The following is a 20,309-nucleotide window of genomic DNA, read 5'->3' as shown; positions in this document are numbered from 1 at the left end:
CCATTTAAATTAAATTGTGAAATGTATAATTTTTGATCAAATAAAACAAAGGCATTTGGGGTATAAACTTCATATAAACTTTGTAGACCACCTAATACAATGCTCTACAATATCTGCAAGCCAACAATCATGTTATTTAAACATACAAAATAAAATAAAAGCAGAAAATGTGCCCCTAAACAGACAAAAAGAGCTAGCAATAGTGTCCTGGACAATTAAAACTAATGTTTACATAGGGGCTGCCAGAGAGCAGCCAGACAACAGGACTCATCAACATATAAACTACTTTTTAAACACATAAAAGATATGTCCTTTTAGGAAAGTCACCCAAACAGTAACCTGACTTTCCCTAAAATATGTAAATGATCTTTAGTTAAAAAAAACTGGTCATAGTCTACCTGTCCTCTGGGGGGAGGTGAAGGGGGGCACAGACAACTGGCATTTCCCATGCACTGACCTGCTCAATGACAATGCCTCATCTACATTTCTTTTCTAGCGCCCCTTGTATGAGGAAGTGATGCCCAATGGTTGAGGGGAGAGCTCCCTGACTGGCTTTCTATAGAGAAGAAGTATGTGTGTTTGTGTGAGCAAAGTAATGAGAGACAGACTGTGTGTGTGTGTGTGTGAGAGAGAGAGAGAGAGAGATTTAGAGACAGAGAGAGAGAAAGAAACCCCAAATGAAGGTCAAAACCTCCTGTCATGGCTGCAGGTGGCTCATTTCCTCTGCAAGGAATAGTCCCTCCCCCCCTTCAGCTCTCGCTTTCCTCACCTTACACCCACATTTAACTTTCACTATCACACACACACACACACACACACACACACACACACTTTATTTAGATATTTACACTTGAACTGTGGTCTCAACTTCATATATGTCTCAGAAGGCAGTGTCAATTATGTGCACATAAAAACGCTCTTCTAGGGTAAGAAAGTACACCATTGTCATTTAATGAAATCTGCTGTCATAACCTGTTGTATTTACACTGCTAAGATAAACATCAAAATACACTTCTGGCCACAAACAGAGTGCTTTCATTAAAGGCATCGTTCATGTATACATGATCAAATTACACAATTTCTATCAGACTTAAACTTTGCCTGATAGCAATCCAGACAAACAACAGAAAAGCCTGAGGTGCAGGGAAAGTATCAGAATACGGATGTCTACTCGTCTGCTTTCCATACAAAAGATCCGCACACCCTCGACCCCCCCAAACTCTCCAAACACTCCCACTGTGCTTTTCTGCCCCGAGTTCTCCAAACGCTTCCTATGGACCACTGAGGAATGTGCCTGCGAGGTTCGGAAACGTCATTAAAGGAGTGAGGGATGCAAATGGAGGACAAAAGGGATGACATCAGGCCGATTTCACACCAGGCCTTTGGATGGCCAGACCCAAGCCAGGGTCCTCACTACGCACGGCAGATCAAAAACACTGCTGCACATACGCAGACCGGTCCGGCAAAGAAACCAATGGGATGGTAAAGAATGCTAATCCGCAGGACAAATATATTTTAATCTTGTTACAATACAAGTTAATGCTGAACCAAGCTGATGGGAAAAGAGCATCTCATATCTTATCCTCCACTCTAGTGTATCTATGCTGCACATCTGCAACTTTAACTCTTAACCTATACAAGACTTGCATTTTACAAGATTTAGTGAAGACGTTAACATGAAATGCATCACAGAACATCCCCTGACTAAGTACAGTCATTTATAATAACTAAATCAATTCAGGACCCTCTTCTTTAGCACCTTACGGTTTTCAGTAAGCAACACACAGACACACACAAATACACAGGGGTTGGTTTTTCATTTAGGGGAAAGCTCCACTGGCAGTGTCAGTGACCTCTACTGAAACCCCAGCAGGGCTCTGACATGCAAAGGAAATGAGTCTGAGTGAATGAGTGTGAGTGTGTGTCTATCTCCTGAGCACCTTGGTAACTCTTGATCTCTCATGTATGGAACTCCGGCACTGGGCTCCTAAGAAGTCAACTCAGAGGACAAAAGGAAGCAGAGGCATTGAAACTCCAGTCTCTTGCTTTTTCTCACTCGGTCTCTCTCTTAAGTCTCACATACACACACCAGCACCTCCACATGGGTTATACTAATTTAAAAAAAAAGAAAAAGTTAATGAGACGTTTTAATGTGCATGTAAGGTACAAGTGCCAGTCACTGAAGTTAGTGACTGGAATGATGTGCACCTGTTAAAAGTGATTTCAGAGTGAAATCAAAATCAACAACTCTGAAGTTTTAAATAACTTCATAGAAACCGCAAAATACATTTTTAGCTGTCTTAAAGTTTAAAGTTAAAGTTTTCAATTGTATAAATGTTAAAAAGCTATTAAGAACAAAATTGTACTTATGGAGGCATGGACGGATATCTATAAAATTACAGTTCAAAAGTTGGGGGTCAGTAGTAGGATTAAACACTTTTCAGCAAGGATGCATTAAATGGATCAAAAGTGACAGTAAACACATTTATATTACAAACTATTTATTTAAATAAATTCAGTTCTCAACTTTTCATTCATCAGTTACCACAAAAATATTAAGCAGCACAGATAAAAAAAAATGTCAACATTGAGAAGAAGGAAATGTTTCTTGGGCAGCAAATCAGCAGAATGATTTCTTAATCAGGTGACACTGAAGACTTCTGTTAATTAATTTTGCCATCACAGTAATAAATTACATTTTAAAATATATTAAAACAGAAAACAGTTATTTTTTCTTTACTGTGTTTTTGATTAAATAAATGCAGCCTTGGGATTTGGTAGAAATAAAACTTTTTTATTCTAAATATACTCTAAGTTTCTTCTACGAAAAAAACATGTTAACTGACTGGCCCTGAATAAAAACAAAACAAATGTATTGTTATTTAAAAGTCAAAGTACAATTAAAGTAATCGGATGTATACGTGTTCACATTTGCAGTGAAGTCACATTACAGCTAATTAACCATTAACTCCAAAACTTCAAAATCTGACTTCAGTGCAAATGAGACCTGTGCATTTTTAAAATCTTACTGAAAATACATAGAGGTTAACTTCTGTCATCACACGGGGAGCTATATCATTAACTAAATCTAATACAAAGTAAATCAAAAGCTCAAAGATGTCACTGTGGCACGTTTCCTTTGGAAACAAGCTGAGTGGCTGACCTTTCCAGAATAGTTACTGTCATCTTTCTAATACAGCACAGTGACTTTTGACCTTATACTGTACGATATTTGGAGACATAATTGACCGTGACTCCAACTAACCATGAGCAGGACAAAATAACCATTTAAAACACTCTATTACGTTTAAAGGTCTACAAATATAAAGTGAACAATGTGTGTATGCTAGCTCCTTCCTGATATTATATATAACATATTTAAACAGTTTCAGTGCAGGGTTTTTTTTTTTTTTTTTTTTTAAATAACATCTACACTAAGCATTCATTACAAATGTAAATAACATCAGTAGACTGCATCTAAACTGTTCTTTTTTTTTTTTTTTTTTTTTTTGCATTTTTGTTGAGTTTATTTAAAAAAGGCTGTAATTATGCAGCATATGGATGAGCCTTTAAATAATAATAAAATGACTTTAAAAAAAAATCTAATTTGAAGCTCAATGACTTGATATATTTATCTCTGGATAATATATAATGATCATGTTAAAAAATAAAATGACAAAGGTTGAGTATTATATTTTAAGAAGACATTTAACAAATTAGACCAGTTTGAGCAAACAGGTCTGATATTAAGAACGGCTCTAACATTGTATTACTACAATGTGGATCATTTGTGCAACTTGTCCAAAGAACTAGAAGTTAAGTTAAGTTAAACAGCTAATATTATATGGATTTAAAAACGTTGCTATATACATTTATTGATCATATGGAAGTAGTTCTGCTGTTCTGCTTCAGTGATATGATGGAAATAGTGAGAGAAAGAAAAAGAGTAGAGGAGACAGTATAGGAAGTGAGGGAGAGATTAATGCAGGTAAAAGAGGTATACATACAATTATGTTATTATTACTACCTGCATCATCTCTGCAGACACATCATCTCTGTTCCTCTTCACTATCCTGTGACAAACAGACAAATTCACAAAAAGAACATCAGTGAGACACATCAATGCAAAAAAGAGGGGGGAAAAAATGCAGACTTAAAATTCAATGAAAAAAAACACCATGAAAGCACAGCATTCAAGTATAGAGAGTGTAATTTTCAGTCCGACATGCAATGATCTATTCATTTGAACTGTCGAGCTCCATTTTATCATCAACTCAAGCTGGAAAACAGGGAGGGTCACATGTTCTCCACAGAATAACCTTCACATCAACCTGCTCACATACATAAATACATTCAGAGAAAGTCAGTATCAGAGAGGGTAGAGAAACGGGTCTGCTCCATCAGGGGGAGTTTTATTACATCCTTCGTGGACCTGCCCTGCTTCTCTCTGGTGTGCTGGCAAACAAACTGGGTCATTGTTGAGACCGTTTATTGGTTACAACGATTTAATTAGACACTGTAGTGAGTTCAACTTTGCCATAGCATCTACAATTACATGCTTTTGACTACAAATTTAGAAGCATAGTTATACTGCACAGAACTACAGTTGGAGTACCTTCATAAAAAGCATAATTGAGGAATTAATGGTGCAGCAAGGCAGGAGAAAATGCAGTATGATTCTGCAAATGCTCAATAGTACTAGTACTAGAGTACATCAATAGTACATCGAACACATTGTACAGTATACATTATCTTACATTTAGTGTCAATGGTGCAGATTTTAACACTCCCTACAAAACACGGTCAGTACACTTGAACAGTTCAGTCAAAGCCGTGCTCAAATAATGGCATGAGTGTAAATAGAGAGGAAATGTCCATATTTTCCAACAGCAATCCAGATTCTCCACCCTCAATCATCTGCCATGTGGGAGTACAGCAGTGAAAAACCCTGACTACATCCATTCATCACATATGACAGGCTTCATTAAAACATTCATGACGTTTTGACTGCCATGAAATGCATTTACTAAAGCATCTCCAATATGAGGTAAATTACTCCTATTACACTTTTCATGGTTACGCACAGTAGTGAAGAAAGTGTTCAGCGGAAGGTGTATGTATGTAAAGATATGGATGATTTTTATCCACAGAAACTCTTAGTGGTGTGGTATGTTTCATTTTAACACAAACCTGGGAATTTCAAAACATGGGCATGGAAGAGCTGGCCTTAACAATGTCAATGTTGAGACATTTAGACTGCAAAGGACACAAGATTTCAGTTCATTTTACCTCAAAAGTGACAAAACATGGGAAGAGGCGAGCAGGGAAGATGGGTGGGGGATTGGGGAAATGGAGGGGTGGGTGGAGAATCGGTGTTCTCTTGGCAGCTCACTGCATCTGCCATTTTCTTGGCTCTGAGTGACTGGTTCGAGGGCGGGGCTGGAGCAGCCACACAGAGTATGCCATCGCAACCCACCACCTTTACTACAAACCGCCTCCATATCGACTGTTCCAGGGTCAGATTGAACTAATCCACCCAGAATCATTCCTGACAGAACACTGGACCATCACAGACTCTAGATCAGCAGTAGCAGTGCAGGCACCAAGCCACCCGCACAGGAACAACAACAGCAGCACTTCCTGCACTTTCAGCGAGCAAACCATGCCTACAGCCATTCATAATGAAAGGTAGACCAATGCGAACACACAGCATTCACACCAGCACTTCAGAAATATTTTGAAATTGCAATATTCCTGTGACCAAATTTTTCACTTGTCATCAGGTTTTGTGTATGTAACTCCCAAAAGGCACAATCATCATATTTTACAAGAGATCTTGACTCAGCATAGTACAAGAAAATAAGGAAAATGATTCCGTGCCTTCCACCTTAAGTTTAACAAATAAATATTTTTGCACAGTTCATAACATTCATCAATTTGTGAATTGCATATTTTTTTTTTTAAATCAATAGGAAGTAACAGAAAAAAGTACATACTTGATGTTGCACATAGGCAGTAACGCAATATTAACATCAATTACCATATATTTATCTAAATATAATAATATCTAAATATAATGCATTTGATGTGACATTAATGAAAGTCATTTGAAAGCACACTTACAAAGAAAGGCAATACAAAAAAAAAAAAAAATCAAAGGTAGCATTATTAATTAGTTTATTATAAATACTTACAGAAAATGTGACGTCTCACAATGTGGGATCAGAATAAATTTTTATATCTTGTGTTATGTTAATACATTTTACCAGGAATGATCTTTTTTTTTTTTTTTTTTTTTAAATAAAAAAATACTTTGTAATTTGTTAACTTTTAAAATCCTCAAACTATAGTGCAAAATCAATCCATTAAAGAGAGAGAGAGAGAGAGAGAAGAGGGTAGAGACATTTGATCAACAACACAAAAAAGGTTACATTATCTGTTTGTTAACAGCAGAGTCTAGACAGGTCGAGGTGTATTATTGTGCCTTCCCGAATGCCCGTCTCAATATCTCCAGACCCCTCACATGATTCTCTTCAGAAGGAGGGGTCAACAGTGGCCAAGTGCAATCTAATCAGGGCAGAGGGTAGTGTGACCCCCCACCAATGTCTCTACTTGGCTAATCAAAGCCCCCAGTGCTGGGTGTCAGGCTCTGGGCTGCAGAGGGCAACGGGGACAAGGATAATGGGGAGTTGGGGAGTTGTGTCCACTCTCCTTTGCCTCCATTCAGAGACAGAGACAAGCTTCCCCTCAAACAGATGACATAAGGGCCGGGTTCTTTTACTAAGGATGTCCCTGATTTCAGAACGAACGGACAGACAGACAGATCGACAGACACTTTCATATAAACACACACACAATGCTGCTTTCACACCCTTACACCATCTGGGGCCTTCATATCCCAAAAGGGCTGATGAGGGAAACCAGGGTTTATCACACCTATACTCTTTTCTCCCTCCTTCCTTCCTTCCTTCCATCTTCTCTTCTTCATTACCCGGGGCCTGTTTAAACAGACAGCCAGGACAGACACGGCAAACATACTGAAAAGCTTCTCAAAATCCTCATGCAAATCGCAAGCCAATCTGTGTAGAGAGAGACAGAGGCATTTTGGGCTGGGGTGGAGATAATTAACTCTCTTTTCTGTGCTATTTTCACCAGACATAGATGAGACTGTGAGGCCGGTGCTGTGGAGGGTACTGTTCAAGTCTTCTATGCCAAAATTAGGTTTTTTTTTTTCACTTACCAGAGGACAGAGGGCGATTATAATAATTTTTTCCTTGTGGAAAAGTACAGCTGAATCACTTTGATATAGAAAAAAAAATTGGTGGACATTTTACACTTAAGTTTTTTTTTACAAATTTAAATCACGGTGTAAACATCTGGTCAAATTCATCATTACTTTCACTTTAAAATTTATATTTCATTTTAAAATTCACCTTTCTGATATGATGCATTTAAAAAAAACAAATGCAAACACAGTCTTTAAACTAATAAGTTATTACAACCATTCTTAGAAAAACCATCATGTTCATTTTCATGTTGTGCATTAGTAAACAGTGGGGGGGGGGGGGTTGGGGGGGGGGGTTGACAAATGTTGATACTTTAAAGCAATTTTTTTTTCCTTTTAATAAAATTATCTATAAATGTTCATCTTCTCAAAAGTCTTCACATTTGCAGTAAATGTACAAAGGGGTAAATGCTACAATATCTATTTTGTTGAATAGTGTCCTGTAAAGGTGGGAATCACAGGGTACCTCATCATACAATACAGAGCACGAGACATAGCTCACGACACGATAATATCATTATACAGCAATTCTGCGATAATTTATATATTGCTAAACAATCCTATAATGATAAATCACGATATCTGTCTATGAGAATGCCCGTGAAAAGGTTTATTGCAGATTATTTCTCTTTCTCATTTATGTCCAAACTTAATTCTGCAAAAATGAAAATTCTATAATTGACTCAATCTCAAGTTGCTGTAAGTCTGAATGAGTTTCTTTCTTCTGTTGAACATAAACATTATTTTGAACAATGTGGGTAACCAAACCGTTGCTTGCCCCTAGTAAACTTTCATAGTATGTTTTTTTCTTCTTCTACTTTTAACAAAGTTAATAGTGACCAGCAACTGTTTGGTTACCCAAAATATTGTATTTTGTGTTCAGCACAAGAAAGAAATTAATAAAGGTTTGGGACAACATGAGAGTTAGTAAATGTTTGGATGCACTATTCTTTTAAAGTGTAAGTTCACCAATAGAAATGAAAATTAGCCCATAAATTACTCACTCTGAAGAAATCCTATGTGTATATGACTTTCTTCTTTCAGACGAATCCATTTGCTACAGAAGACCTTTGTTCATCCCCCGGAGCTGTGCGAGACACTTTTGTTTTTGGATGGGCACTTTTTATTTCACTTCTTTTGGACTGATGCACTGCAGCACCTGCCGAGTGCCATTAAACAGCTTGAAAGATCAAAGACAATTTTTTTAATAACTCAATCTGGATTCGTCTGAAAGAAGAAAGTCATATAAGGATGACTTGAGGGCAAGTAATTTATGGGCTAATTTTCATTTTTGGGTGAACTAACCCTTTAATGGCAAGTGGCAGCATGTTTAGTACAATCGTCTACTGTCACTTTAAGAGCTGTCTGTTTGTCTCTTGACTGTTTATTTTCCCTTTAGACATAACCAACTGTGATTATATGTAAACCTTGTATGTTTTTGGCAGTATTAGAGCAATCACATGCAAAAGATAACATAGTCCAGTAAACAGGCACTTTTTGACAGGCTTTTTAGTGTGCACACACATCAGGTGTACAAGCTCAGAAAAAGCGTTTGTTATAACAGCACACATATTAAAAGTTTACCAGCAAGACTTTAAAAGCTCATGCAAATAATATAATCCATGCATATCACATACTCTTTGTTGATTCTGTTTGTCCCATCAATGGTATAAAAGCCAAGGTGGGTCCAGACTTTGGAACTGGAATTGGGAACCGCTGGGCTACATCACGTGTCACTGGTTAGAAAACTTTAAAAGTACAACAAATATGCAAATACATATGTTGACAGGCAGGTAGGAAAGCCAATTTCAGACCGAGCGTTTTGATTGGATGAACATTTATTGTTCCTACACCTTCCACAGAATATATAAATAAAGATAAATACATTTAGACCACTTAAACTTAATGATTGTTATCGGGATTTGATGAGACTTTCAACCAGTAAAAAAAAAAAAAAATTCAGAAGACAGTAACCTATTGCTCCTTTAACTTATGTTCACCTTTCTCTCATTCATGCGATGAGCGCCACCTCAAGGAGCAATGAAGTAGCAACGCTGAGACCAGGGAAATAATATATGTACCCTAATATTAACAATGCACAATATGATCATTTGCATGACTTCCTACACTGAAGTTGACTCTGAAGTACAGCGGAGTAAAAGTTGCATCTGTTTTTTGCCAACATGTCAGAAGTCTGTCATTTCAATTACATTACCTCATTTGAAGTATATATAAAAAAAACAGCAGAGATGGAAGGACATCCACACAGCTGGAAAGCCAAAGACAGCATGTGTTTTCTTACTGCATATTTGCCTGAAGCGCCCGGTTAATGAAAGTCTGCGGCAGCATCTTTACTAAAACAGCATGAGCAGAGGGGAAATGACTACACAAAGAAAGAAATCACAAAAACATTAGCTATACAAACGTACTGTGTGCTAACTGACACATGATTTTAAAAAGAATCTCTGGCTGAAATGTGCTTTTGATATTGAGCTGCACATTTCTATATTCACATCCTGTGATAAATGAAACAGCATTTCATTCATGATTTCTAATATACTCCCATTCTAATATAGCACCTCATTACTGATTTTCTGGAGCTCAGTCATCAAACTACACAGACTGTCAACAGGTAAATGATTTCACTCTTGAATTTAAAGGTCCCCTTCTTCGTGATCCCATGTTTTAAACTTTAGTTTTTGTGTAATGTTCTTGTTAGAGTATAAATAATATCTGCAAAATGCTAAAGCTCAAAGTTCAATGCCAAGCGAGATATTTGATTTAACAGAATTCGCCTACAAAAAAGACCTGTTTGGACTACATCCCTCTAGTTCCTGCAGTAATGACATCACTAAAACACTAACCTCCGCCCACATGAATTCACAAACAGGGGGCGTGGCCTTGTTGCGCTCCGACGGAGAAGAAGGAAGAGCTGTGTTTGTCGACATGACATCGAAACGCTGTTATTTTCATCTCTGAGTCCAATCACCTTTGTTTGGGATTCCCAAGGACGCTGTACTTGGAGATTAATGGTTACAATTTATGTTTAACTCGGTTCCCGAAAATTATAATCCACATGTAAAACTATGTGCATCTCATTTTGCTGAAGACAGCTTGCTGAGGACAACTTCCTCAATCTCAATCAGTTTAATGCTGGATTCGCACAATGATTATTCTTGAAAGATGGAGCAGTTCCCTCTTTGTCTGGAGAAGGCGTTTGTAATAATCATCGGGAAGAAGGAGGCGGGAACCAGCGGACAATCAAAACGAAACTTTAATAATTCAAAATAAACACAAAATAGCGCATCAGCCCCTCACGGACGACTGATGTGCACAAATAAAAAAGCAAACATAAAATAAATATGGACCAGAACCGGTAAGTGTATTTTATTATTTAAGTTGGTGCGTTTAACAGTTTCTGTAACTTATTACACAAAGGGCAACACTGTTTAGCTTTGTTAACTAGATGTTAGGGCTGTGCAAAAAAACGGATGCGATTTTCATGCGCATCTCGTCAGTAAAAATGCTCCGTTGATTATAAGTACATCTCCAGCACATGCTCCTGCCCACTTGCTTCTCAAAACTAGCCCAATCAGGTTAGCAGGAGGGCAGTGCGCGCTCAGCTGCTGTCAAATCACAACACAGGAACCGCTGGCCCAATCAGAACTCGTTACCTATATCTGAAGGAGGGACTTCATAGAACAAAGAAGCTATCCGCCCGTTTTTATGACAGTGAAAACAGCGGTATACAGATAGGTGAATAGTGTGAAAAATACTGTTTCTTTGTCAGTTATTAAAAGGTCAAAATCAGCAAGTGATAACAGAGTGAGCTAAATGCTTTTTTAAAACATTTTAGCTGGAGTAAATCATTTCACATCACAGGAAATTTCAACTTTATAAAAGGATTTTATAAATGTTATGTCAACTACTTATTCGCTGTATACCAGCACAAACTAACTGGTAAGAAAGCAGAAAGAATATTTCACACACAAAAAAAATGCTGTCATCATCTACTCAGGCTTTTGTCAAGGAAAAAAAATAAAAATAATAATAATTTAAAAAATGGTGACTATCATGCAGCATATAAAATATATAAAATGGTACAAAATAAATGGCTTCACATGGTCATTCCATTGGATCGACGTGGCCGCCAACTTTTCCAAAAATGTCTTGGGCCTAAACTCGAAGGTTATTGCTACTAAATCTACCTTTTCCTGAGGAGATACTAACACCAGCACAGGTTCATGAATCCAGAGTAAAGTCAGCAGCAGTTTATTCCCCGTGTTGCGCGACACATCAACATTAGCCAGACTCAAACTGTGAGGTTCATTCTGCTAGGCTTGTTATAAGAGAAAAGCTGTCAACTCTGAATACATTGCTGATTCACTCTCACCTGTACAACAGCAGCAGAACACAACACAGCGTGACTAATCACCCAATATCTAACCCTCTTGCAAAACACATTCATGATAACATGTCCACAAAAACATATCAGTCTACTTCCCCTATTAAACTAGTAGTGAATATATAAAAATGACAGACAGAGAGGCAGACAGAAAGAGAGAGAGGTCCTCACTAATGAGGGAAGCAGGTGACCCCTGCAATTCAAAGTGATCCTATCAGCTTCCTCTGTGTTGCAGGGGTTAATCCCCTTTAGGTGCTAATTGATAGGAAATAACAGGACACTATTGCCAAGGCCCCTGCACTCTCACACATTGCGTGTCAGTGGGAGATCAGACGTGAAATTGATATTTGGGATGTTTGCGTGCCTAAGCACGGCTCTTTCTTATCGAAGAGTTGCAGTGTTCATTTGGTGTCTTTGCTGGGATTAACCACTTGGCCTTTAATCACTGGCACCGGTTTATTTGGTTTTCAGCCCATCAACACACGCTTTAGCAGAACAGCATCAAAATGAAATTTAGCTCTAGAACTGTTAATGAGCTTCGACTGTTTGGAAAGCCTTAACACCTGACAGAATAAAAATGGGGGTCAAGGTTAAATCTGTGTCACCTCTTGAGATCGATCAAAACAGCACTTAGGCAAAAATATACAACCACGGCTGAAGACAGGGAAAGTCAAACAGAATGGCCGTACCAGAAGACCAAAACCTTTAACAACACACTGCTTGCATATGAAGCCATTTTTGACATACACACACTCATATCTGGAAGTGGAGCGGCGAGGTTAGTTTTTCTCAGTGATATAATGTCAAATAGTGTTATACGGGGACTCATCGCCATCGTTCAGACTAAATTAAAAGGCCATAAGGTGATCAGCAGCTTTGAAAAAGGAAAAGTGAGTGTGTGTGTGTGTGTGTATGTGAGAGTGAGTGTCAGAGAGAGACAGAGATGAGATTTCATTAAAATACTATGCCTTTAGGGAGGAAGGAATAAACAAACCTTCTTTCTAGTTCTTCAGAATGTAATAAATCATTCAGACAGCTTAGGAAACATGCATATAACAAAAATAATAAATATATAAATAAATAAAAAGTGAAACATAACAAATAACATCATGCATATAACTGTTTGCAATGAAAAAAGGCAGCTCAATTCATCTGAAAAGATTTGTTGTCGAGTTCCACAAAAGCCTGAACAATGTTATTCAATTTCAAATTTTTAAATTACAAAATAGCAAAAGAGTTTAAAAAATCTGCCAGAGTGCCCAATGCATAATACAATGTGCTTGAAAATAGCATCAGCAACTTTGAAAAGCCATTAAAGAGGGATAAAAGTATACAAGGACACAGCATTTTAAAAAGTCATACAATGTTCACAACTAACAAAGCTAAGCTCTTTGTTTTGGCCTTCTATTCTGTTAACAGAAATGTGAGTTGAATCAGTAAAATACATAGACTTACCAATCATACGTGGAGAGTTGATAAATGAAACCAAATGAACTGCCCTCAGCGATGGCTGGCATTTCATCTGGCATAGCCTTGAATTAGTGGATCGCTGACCAATGCCAGCGTATCAAATCTACAGTTTACTATCCGGCTCAAATCATTCTGAGCGCTATGAAAGGAATGACGTGATGGCGTGATGTTCGTGTGTCAATCCTCAAGACAACTGCTATAACTTTTACAAAGGATCAGCGACAGTAACAGACACTAAATTTGAACAGCTTCGTTACAGCATTCTCTAAACATCATTTAAAAGATTTTATGCATAAAAGAATTCTTAAAAAATTTGAAAGAATAATATAAAACCTTCAGTACTCGTGAATATTTTAGAGAAAAAAAGTATTAGGGAACAGTACATAGTGTCAATATTTTCAGAGTAGAAAATTATGCAGATATACAAGTGAAACATTATATATAAACATGGAACTAACAAATAAACTGAAATCGGTAGTAAAAATATAAGCATATTCCTGAGGAAAAGGATGTGTGACTTTCATAGCAGCAGGACATAACATTTAAACTTATTACTTTAAAAAAAAAAAACTTCTTCAAATCTTTAATTAAAAACATTTTTTAAAACCTCTAAAGCATTGAAACAGTCAATTCTTTTCCCCTCCACTGTTCTTGTAAATTCTTGTTATCGCACAGTATCCAAAATGACAATAAAGTTAATGTATTAAATAATGTATTTGTATTAAATAACTATTATTATATAATAGTATATAATAATATATATATATTTTTTTTTACAAACATTATGCTCAAACTTAAAATGTGTAAAGCAGCTATACTAATAATCACAAAAACACTCCTCATAAGTATCCCATTTTGAAGCTTGTCCAGTTACGAGCAGGATTTCAGGGGCAACAGGTCACTCAAGAGGCCGAATCTTCCAGAACACTGTGTACCTCAGATACTGAAGCATAAAGCCCCAGACACTGAGCCACAAATCCACCCTCCAACACACACACACACACACACACACAGTCAGTGGCACCGTTGTGGCTTAATACACTCTCTACACTCCAAAAAAATCTAGTTTATAACATATTTGTATCACATGAGTCAATCAAATATGTTTTTAGCAATACAAATACAAAATGTTATATTAAAACAATTAAAAGAATGTTTTTATTACAATAATAACAATAAAAATAATTCATTCTACACCGCTGAAACAGTCCAACTTTAATTTAAATTATGAATATGATGATGACCGATTTATAAAAGCTATTTTAAATGCTTCTATTACATTTAACATTAATATACTAATAATAATTACTGTATTTACACAAACTGACAAAATTATATTTTTTAACATTTCTATAAATCACTGGGATGCTTTAAAAAGACAGCAAAAATACTTTTTAAAATATATTGTTCTTTACTACATTTATTTGCTTCAATGAACATTTACCACAAAATATGCACATATTTTAATTTGTCCAGTTTACAACACAAATACTTTGACATAATGAAACAATCATCTTAGAGATACTAAGCAATGACAGAGATAAGAATTATTAAACAGATTATTTCTAATGCACGAGAACGAATAACGAGTTGGAAATTAATGCTTTAATAAATACATAATTTTAAGGACACATTCAAATTCAAATTATTTAACTTTTGGACAAAAACAATAAATAAATAAATAAATAAAGGAAAATGGTTGAATCCTGCTAAAGCAATCTGTAATTTTAGGGCCAAACTTGCTACCTGGGGGTAAAAAACTAAACAAAAACATAACAGTATAGTTATGCTTAAGTAATATACAATAAAATAAGACAAATAACATTTCACAGCGGATTAGAGCACATCATCATTTACCAGTAAAATCCTGAAGGCCTAAAGGCACCATTTCATTTGGATTTTATGATTTTTAATTATATCAAATCCAGAAATGCATTTAAAAAGAAGAAGACTGAAATCTTTCTGTGTGCGTTTTAAAAAAGTCATAATAACAGCTATGCGGAAAGTCTAAAGTAGAGCTATAAAAAGCACATTTGCTTTAATTCGAGACAAAGCACAATTCATATTGTTCCATCTTATCTCCTAACACAACAAATGCAATCAAAGCAAATATCAGGAAAATGTACCACATTCGGGTAACACATGAACATCGAATGACAAAACATAACTAAATAGTGCAGGCGATGCCTCAGGTCAGAACTGAATCGCGCAGCAAATTCGGCTAGTTTGGAAAGGGTATCCATCTTCCTCTGCAAAACTCCTCCCTAAAATGGAGGCAGCTGTCCTAATACAACCAATGTCCCGCTCCAGCACTTGGGTTAAGCTTTGAGAAGAGTCAGACGTTACGCTGCCATCAGCACGAGGACACAAGTTAAAGGCAGAAAGCAAGCAAGCCACAGCAGCCACCAAAAGGAGAGAGGCTCTATGTTTTGGCTGCCTGCCAGTGGTCCCTTTAAAATGCAATAGTGGCTTTGATATTGTATATATGCAAGTAATGCAGGAGTGTGAAAGCCTTGCTCTTTCACACACAAAATCCATAAGTTCACTCTACAAGAGTTACAGAGAGACCTAGGGGGCGCTGTTGTACACTACAAAAAAATATGGCTGCCATCTTCATTTTGAGAGATTTCATTCCACACAAAAAAACATTTCTGCAGCCATCAATATGAAGTCACGGAAAATGACTTTTTGAGTCTCTCTCTCTCTCAAGAGTCTCCCTGTAACCTTCATATTCAAACATTTGGCTTTTTCTATGCCCGACTGTCTGTTTTTTAATTTTTTTTACCTGTCCGTTAATCAACCCGTCTAATCGTCGTGTTCAATGAAGAAATCAGTTAAAAATTGATATAGGAGGCGAGTGCTGGAAATGATTGGTGTGCCAAGCTGAAAGTGCGATTACTCAGCAACATTTCAAACGTCACGTCTGACAAAGAAAAACAGAGGCTCGTTTCGTTTAGCATTAGCTTCTCTGATGCACACTCATCAGCCTGCAGGCTTTCATAATCGCACCTATGCACACCTCTCTGCATTCCTGTCGTTCCACCGCTCTCTCCATGACATGCCCAAATGTGCTTCACAGAGTACTGGGGGAAATGCCCTTTCAAACCTACCATCAACACGGCAGCACAATCGCAGAACACGGGTATCACCTTTAAGTGTGGCTGAATCTGTGACAGCTCCAAGAGGTCATCAGAAACTGCCAATAACAAAAGCCCAAATACAAAGAATTAAAATTAAAATAAAATACATGTTTATTGCAAAAGAACAGCAATCCTAATGCCACTCACGGTCCAAATGCACAAATACATTTCAGTCAACAAAATTCATTTTAACATTAAAGATATCAGACAATGAAATAAAAACATTACTTTAAAAAAAAGAAAAATCCCATATAAATTTAGCAATACATTTACAATTTATCAGATGGATGTAACACATTGTTTAGCACTTTGAAGCATAAAATGCCTGATAATACTTCACCTTCAAATAGAAATACTAGTAGTTTTTTTTTTTTACATTTTCAAATACCACTCATTATTACAAACAAATGTTTTCTGGGCCTGTGAGCTTATCCAACATGCACACACACACACACACACACACACACACACACACTTTCACACACAGCCTGAGCAGTTGAAACATGGAGAACTAAGGTTGGACACTGATAGGCCTGTAAGGTGAACTGATATACAGCTGTGTGCAATGGAGCTTTTATAATATCATCTAACATTACAGTAATGAAAACCCTGGGTCAAACAGAAGGAAAAAGGAACACCCTCTACACGCACTGAGCTGTTCAAATTGCCGAAAAAATATTGGCAGCTTAGATTGTAGGCAACAAAAATACTCGACCAACAGAAAACCGATCTCTCTAGGACTCTCATATGTGCCACAACCATTCTACATTGACCATGTGCTCCAAAATGTAGTACTCCGTTTACATAATATTAAGCAAATACCGTTAATGAAAAGGCAAAATCTTCAAAGCTTATATAGATGTACAAATAAAATCACTACTATTAAAATCGGATTCATTCAATGCCCAATTTCAATTTCAATTTATAACTAATAACTAATTCTTAATATTTTAAACATACATTTTTATGTGTCATAATGCGTATTCATTTTAATAATTAAGTTATACATAACTTATCAACCCTAGAGGCCATCTACCGCTACAAAATATGAATTTCAAAATAAATTCACACCATAACCTTGTGTGACCTTCAAAAATGATATATTTTTTATTTGTTACATCCTTGTATTTAGATAATGTACTTCATTAATTAGATATCTGCATCTATGAGAATGAGACAAGGATTTTTGAAGTCTACATTTAAGTCTATTCAATTATTGTAACTTGTAACATTTATTTGCTTATATGTTGATGTTTTCTTCTTTTTATTGCACAACCCCTCTGGGCCAGGGCATGATACCATCCTGTGTGTGCTGTGTCCCAATTTCTTTCACTAAGACACTTTATACTGACTCGACATAATATAAAGGGACCACTATATTTACCAATGTATAGCCTTGTGCCTCCCGTGAAGCAGCCATCTTGTTTTGCATATGACTGGAAAGCTAAGTCCTATGACTGCTTATTTGATATCAATATCAAAGAGAGATGTCTCTGTCTGCTTTAAAACTATGAATGCATGAACATGCAAAGCCATGCCGCACGGGTAAAAGATTCGTGGTGCCTTTTCAAATCAGGAATAATAACAAACATACAACAGGTCAAAAAGGGTTGATATACAACAACTTAAGGGGAAGAAACCCGACCCAACACTCAACAACTTCAGATCGCAAGATCAACATAAAAGGTAAAGATAAGTAAAGAAGAAACAACAAATCCAATAGACAACATGGAAGCCCATACTAAATCTGAAAGGTTTTGATCTGCACACCACATGAATCCTGGGATGAGTGCACTGCGTTTTGATTAACAATCATTCTTCTAATCTAAAGACAATATCATAGGATCAATTGGTAGCTTTTAAATACAGCAAGGAAAAAATAGTACAACTAAAATACAATGAAAATAGCCTACTTGAAAGCCTCATAATAAATGTTTTACTCCAGTGAATATTGCTCAGTATTTTCTGCAGTCAACTGATGTTTCGGCACATATCTTAAAGTCTTGGCAATATAAAAAAGCTACTGTTTTACCATTATCTGCCGATGAAAAAAGAAAGAAAAGACAGTATATTTAGCACACATTGACCTCACAGGGCATGTTGTCACATTACAGTATGGGTTATTAAAAAACATAGTATGACTGTTCTGCTAAATTAAAATGATTATGAAACAAATAAGAATTGAAACAGCAAACATGTAAATGTTATCATTCAATAACCTTAAAACACTGTTCTGAGCAACAGTATTACAATTTATAAATAGTATATATTTGTAATATTTTCCACAACGTAACAACATGCCCCAATATAAACCTCACGCCCTCACCTCACATTTATGGAACATATAAAAAATATATATTTTAGCTGAATGATCATTGGTCAGTTGTAAATATCAGTTATAGTTACGCTTTCTTTTTGCCTTAATGATATATGATCTGACTGTCAATTATTAACCCGACGGCTCAAAAATATGACGATAACGTTATTAAAATGATTGTAATAGGACAATTTTGAATTGTGATAGAACTTTTAGTTATAGAACTCTCATCTTTGCGCCAACTAGCCACCGACTTCTATTTCTCGGATGAATAAAATAAACGAGTTATATTTATTTGGGAACTTATGATACATTTTAATTGGCTAAGTCAAAGCATGGCTTTACAGTATACTAGGGAACAAACCACTGATGGACGAGACCATCGGAGAAAGAGCGCAACAGAACTGCACTGACAGCTGCGAGCTGAGACCGCGACACCGACACGCGTGACGAGGAGCTTTTGGCTTTGTTGTTTATTTATTTTGTCAGTAATTTTGCCGAATGCATTTGAAGTCAACGTACTGTCATTAGACTAACCAACCTTTACCTAAAATCTGATTTTATTTATTTTTTACTAGGAAACCAGGCTGAACGCCAAACCACGGTGAATTACAACGCAGTCATCCACCTCAAGCGAAAATCTCACGCGCAACGACGGGCCTCAAATTACGGATAAAAAGCTGCAGACTTGGCAAATGGCTGCATGTTTTTCAGTCCAGACGGGCTGATGTTCACACGGCAGCACGGTGTTCTGGCATCAGGAGTTCATGGGGTTAATGAGAAACCGTGCTCACGTGAGCACAGGTGCGTCATCTGTCTTAGTGAAGAGATGGTCGCGATAAACTCTTTCTTCATCTCGCCAAAAGACATGCGGTAACATGTAATCACATTAAAATGAGCACCCAGCAGCCGATCTGCGGTTTACATGCGCCGTCTTGTTTACTATGGTGAAGCAACATCGCACACATAAGTGATATATCCATGAACATCACAATCACCAACGGCAGACTGTACCAGACAAAAAGATTTGCGCCCCGCCACGATCATCTTACCTGTGAATTAATGAACTGTCTGTCTGGTGAAAAACATGAATAAAACTTTGAAATGCGCTAAATAATCTAGTTGTCAAGCTACGATCGGACTACAGTGTTGAAAGATTGTATAATTCCGCTCTGTCTCCCTTTGTTTTTCTAATGACTGTGAGCGAGACTCTGGATGAACTCCATCACCATTTTTATCAGTTTCAGACAGACTCCAGACACTCTCTGGCCACTCGCGTGTCGTGCACTGTCTGCGCGGCGCGTTCACGAGCATCGGCGCGCCACAGACTGACAAGCACCAGACCAATGGCGTCCCGAACTGGAGCACAATATCCAATAACAACGGCCCAGAAATGATAACCTCTGAATGACTCCACAGATGGATGCAGAGAGAAAATAATCTTTCGGAAATGCAGTCAAAGAAGGTGGGGATGAATCAGATTTATCATCCAGCCGCTTGAAGATATGGACAAAAGTCACACATGCAGCAAATTATTTCCCAATATAAACTTCATGCCCTAACCTTACACTTATGAAACATATATATATATATATATATATATATATATATATATATATATATATATATATATATATATATATATAAACTTCTAGCTTAATAATAATTTTCAGTTAGAAATATCAGTTTTAA

At 36.8% G+C, this 20,309-nt stretch overlaps 1 long non-coding RNA gene across 1 annotated transcript; it reads right to left on the bottom strand.

Moving 5' to 3' along the window:
- On the bottom strand, positions 1-20,185 carry LOC113051669 (uncharacterized). The gene is made up of 3 exons (XR_003276937.1): positions 19,670-20,185; positions 4,028-4,073; positions 1-2,111 (listed from the first exon to the last, which is right to left on the bottom strand). It is a non-coding gene; the product is annotated as an uncharacterized LOC113051669 (long non-coding RNA).
- Between the last annotated feature and the right edge of the window lie 124 nt (positions 20,186-20,309).

This window comes from Carassius auratus, chromosome 32 (assembly GCF_003368295.1).
Source record: "Carassius auratus strain Wakin chromosome 32, ASM336829v1, whole genome shotgun sequence".
In the NCBI taxonomy this organism is placed as follows: Eukaryota; Metazoa; Chordata; class Actinopteri; order Cypriniformes; family Cyprinidae; genus Carassius; species Carassius auratus.
The sequence above is the reverse complement of the archived record's forward strand: the minus strand, read 5'-3'. Positions and strand labels throughout refer to the sequence as shown.